This window comes from Arachis hypogaea, chromosome 18 (assembly GCF_003086295.3).
Source record: "Arachis hypogaea cultivar Tifrunner chromosome 18, arahy.Tifrunner.gnm2.J5K5, whole genome shotgun sequence".
Classification (NCBI taxonomy): domain Eukaryota; kingdom Viridiplantae; phylum Streptophyta; class Magnoliopsida; order Fabales; family Fabaceae; genus Arachis; species Arachis hypogaea.
The window spans coordinates 32,151,316-32,155,784 of record NC_092053.1 but is presented as its reverse complement, the minus strand read 5'-3'; the positions used below and the strand labels follow the sequence as shown (position 1 = coordinate 32,155,784).

The 4,469-nt window shown below is 33.8% G+C and overlaps 1 long non-coding RNA gene across 1 annotated transcript; it reads right to left on the bottom strand.

Moving 5' to 3' along the window:
- Positions 1-732: 732 nt before the first annotated feature.
- Positions 733-3,955, bottom strand: LOC112773287 (uncharacterized). Its single transcript, XR_011876346.1, has 3 exons — positions 3,433-3,955; positions 1,638-1,714; positions 733-1,554 (listed from the first exon to the last, which is right to left on the bottom strand). It is a non-coding gene; the product is annotated as an uncharacterized lncRNA (long non-coding RNA).
- Between the last annotated feature and the right edge of the window lie 514 nt (positions 3,956-4,469).

Sequence of the window (4,469 nt, the reverse complement as noted above, 5' to 3'; positions counted from 1 at the left end):
TAATGAAATTAAATTATAAATCAAGTTATTTTATGTGTATTTTTTAAAATTTTAAAAATCGGACTTGATTGACCGATTAATTGGATTAATCGAAAATTTAAAATACTAAAATTATGTGAACTTGAAAAACATTCTTGTACTAGTATTTCTCTCCAATTGTTCCCCAAAACATATAACTAGAATTGCTGAAGTAAAAATTAACTTAAAATTCTATTAAATAAACAACAATACTACTATATGTCAAAATAACATTATTCTTAATTTATTATTTTTTTTTGTTCACATTTACTTTATATGTTGGGATTAGTCTAAGTAAAAATTTTAGGTGGTAGGGACATTGGACAAGTAACAATTGGTTTGTAGATCTTAAAATTTATCAAAAATATTTATGTTGGGAGACTCAACATTCACACATACATTCACTCTGTGATGGTGAACATAATAGAATAATTCTTGTTACAAAACTGGAAAAAAATATTATGCCAACACATGCTACTTATGTTCAAACACCTTCCAACATTTAACAAAAACAAACGAGTAAATACCCATAATCGTCCCTGAGATTCGCGTAAATACTTAATGTAATCCTCAAGATTCCAATTTCTCCATTTTAGTCCTTTAGATAGAGCTCCGAGCACTTAAAGTGGTCCCTAGACATATTTCTGGTGATGAGTCATCACCGGAGCGCTAACGTGGTCTCTGTTTGCCACACTAGAGGGGTCCAACGGCTATCTGAGCTGGTCAATTTCCAATTTGTACCCACGTTGGTCTTTTTCTTTATATCTAACCCTAAATCCCCAAATTTTCGTAAACTTCATCTCATCTTCTTCTCCATCGCTCTCTATCTAACTTTAGAAGCTCTTTAGCAGCATATGTGGTTAAATCCATATTCCGGTGGGATCTGCAAGCATAAAGCAGAGTCCCTTAAGATATCACAAATTTTCCATTTAACCCTTCTATTTATCCTATATTCCATGCCAACTAATCCAAGAACTAAACAGAAACAACAATACTTTTTGAGGGACTAATCCGAATCTGCATTGCAAAAATAAATGTTCCATAAACAACATATTTGTAATAGATTTGAGCTCATTTTCCAAACAATGCCATTATTCTTTTTTGGCCTGCAAGATCCAAATCTGTTTGCAATGGGATCAGAAAATATTTATGGCATGAAAGGGTAAAGAACATCCAATTCAGTAGGGCCTCAAACACACATGACACATCTAATGTTGGCTTGTAACCACACTCAATCGGTCTACCACTTCAAAATACATTCATTTGCAAGCCAACTTTTAAAATTAATTGCAGCTAATCAGAACGGGGTAGAAATTTCAGCACAAGAGAACCTCTTCAATTTCTGATCTTTCTTTCAAGGGAAAATGAAATGATTTTTCAAGATTAATTCGCCGGTAACTGAATCAGGCAATCGTGATTTGAACACACGTGCTATTTCTTTTTTTTCAATGAAAACAAACCTCTTCTTGAAGAAATAACTATAGCTCCAATGACTTCAGCTTAAAAAAGCCCTCACATAAATTTCAGCTTACCAACCTGAGAAAAACAAGTTAATTAGAAAAACTGTGTTAGGTCTAAACAGGGTGAACATTACATTAATAAAAGAATATATTTTTAACCGTAGTTGTTGCTGGCAGCTTCTTTTTCAACGGTTGCTTCTCACCCATGGATGCTCCAACACACTTCAAAGTGATACCTGCATATCCCTATATCAAGTTAATAAAATATCGCAAGTTTAGGATTTTTCAATTTATTTATTTATTTCAAAAAACGATCAAATGCACAATAACTCAATCAGACTACATCCATGTGATGGTAAATTTTTTGTTTATAAATAAATTTTAGCCTCAAGGGTCAGTCTTGGGGTTATGGTAAATTATGAATTCATAATCTGACTACATCCATATGATGTAAAGAAAGCAGTTCCAGAGGAGTATACACAAAAAAAAATGTGTTTACAAGAAGCAAGAGACACAATAACTCAATCAGACATGAAAGACATGCTCAAAAAATATTCGGTACATAGTTTTTACTTTTTAGAGAAATTTTGTAGTGTGATCAAATGGTTCAATTTCTAATGTTTATTCAACTGCTCTCCATAGTTTAACGAGAATAATGAACCAAAAATAAAATGTACCAGTACTCTACTTATATTGTTTCCAATAAGATGTAGCTCTTCAATAGCTGTCAATAATTGTCTAAGTCATTCAACCTGCCCAGTTAAACATGAAACATTTAGTGGCTCCTAACAAACATGATGAGAATTTAAGCAGCAAATATAAGTTGAGGAAAGATATAGAAAGGAACATGGGACGAAATCGAGCTTGTCTTTATTCTTGGGGCGCTTTCTAAGGTCGGGAGCAGGGCCTTTGGGGTGCTAGGACGGCGAATGGCAGCACGAAGGCCGTTGGATGTGGAGGGTTGGGCATCGGAGTGGATGTAGGTTTGGAGAGCGTAGAGGAAGAGAATTGGGAGCCTGAAGAATGTGATGAAGAACGCGAGGAAGAGGGAGAGCCAAGGGTGCATGAGTGGGGCTTTGTACAATAACACCAACCGCGAGGGACCAATGTGGGTATAAATTGAAAATGAGCCAGCTCAGCTCCAGCCTGGCAAAACGACGCCACGTCAGCGCTCCGGTGATGACTCATCACCAAAAATATGTCCAGGGACCACTTTGAGTGCTCGAAACTCTATCTGGAAGACTACAATGGGGAAATCGGGATCTTGAGGATTACATTGAGTATTTGCGCGAATCTCAGGGACTACTATGGGTATTTACTCAAAAACAAACCGTAATATTATGTTTGTTCGTTTATTAGTATACAATCATGATTCTATATTTTCAAACATAAATTTAAGCATAGTAATTATTAGTCTTTGTTTGCTACATTACTTGACTCAACCCATTTATTCAAGGGAAGTATAATTCTACTTTAATTTTATATAACAAATACGACCAAAAAAATAATTAAAAGAAGAGCATACAATAGAGACCTTAGCTAAGAAAATATGCATCCTATAAACAATGTCATCTCATCTCATGCATGGTACCACTTGTCTTTATCCAATTATGATTTGTGAAACTTACTTGCTCATGAAATAAGAAACAATTATATTGCGGAAAAAAGAGGAACCATCCGAACTTGAAACACAAGAGATAAATCCACCACAACAATTAAAAAATATCTATCACAATTCAATTTTTCTTTGCTCGTATCAAGTAATTTTGTATAATTTATTTCTGTAAATGACAATCAAAAGAGTTGTTTGCAATATTTTAATGTTCATATCCAAATTAAGGAACATGACATGTTATAATTGACTTCCAATATTGTGCTCTACACAACTTTCTGTAACATGAGAAATATTAAAAGTATATATGTATTTGTATATAAGTTATAAATAGAATCATACTTGTTGCTATATTGGCGCCCCTTCTTTTTGGGACGCTCTTGAAACAGATCTTATCACCTTAACACGAAATGAAGCCTACAAAATTTGAAGCATGGATAATGTAACCAAAATCAAGTGTGCATGAGCATATTATTAGCTCAATGGTTCAGTGTACATTATACAAAATTGACTATTAAAATCAACGGAAAATTACAAAACTTAGATTTAACTACACAAAAATCCTAGTGGGAAATCAAAAACACAATTGCAAACCTTAACCAAATCATTACATACCGAAAATGGAGAATCTAACAGAAAACCAAAAAACAATCTCTCTTCATGGAGACGGAATTCAACAAAGAATTAAAATGATTCAAAACTACTGTAAATTACCCACCTCACAGACACAAATTATGAAAATCCGTGAGAAGAAACCATGGGAAGTCGTTGCCTTCCTTAACATAAATTACCTCATTGATGCTGGATTTGACCACCAATTCGTTACCATCAAAAATCTCTCCCTAACTATGCTCCTTTCCAAGTTCAAACGGAGAAAAGCCAAGAAGGAAAAAATACATTATACACATAAACATAAAGGTATGAAATGGAAACTGAAATGCTTATAAAGTGCATTATCTTCACTAACCGTGTGTGTTATATTTTTTTGTCATGAAAAAATTATAAAATTATAAAACACATTTATATCTTATGAAGATTGATCACCTGATTGGCACCTGTAGTAACCATTACCTAGGACTTGTGCAAATTGTTTACATTTGACAACTACAATCGAAAGCATAGGAGTTAATAGAAAAGGATCACCAATTCTCAGGAATTTCAACTACTAAAAAGCGCTGTAACTTAATGCGCACTTGACCCTTATTGAAAACCAAGTTTCATTCCAAAAACAAGTTCCAACCAGTTAACACACATTTATATGTTGTAAGAAAAAGATAGAGTCTAGAACGATTTTGCTTACCTTTCTAATTAATGCTGCTTGAAGTTAAGGAAGCCCATCATTGTCACTATAACGATTAATAGAAGGTGGGCCCACACAA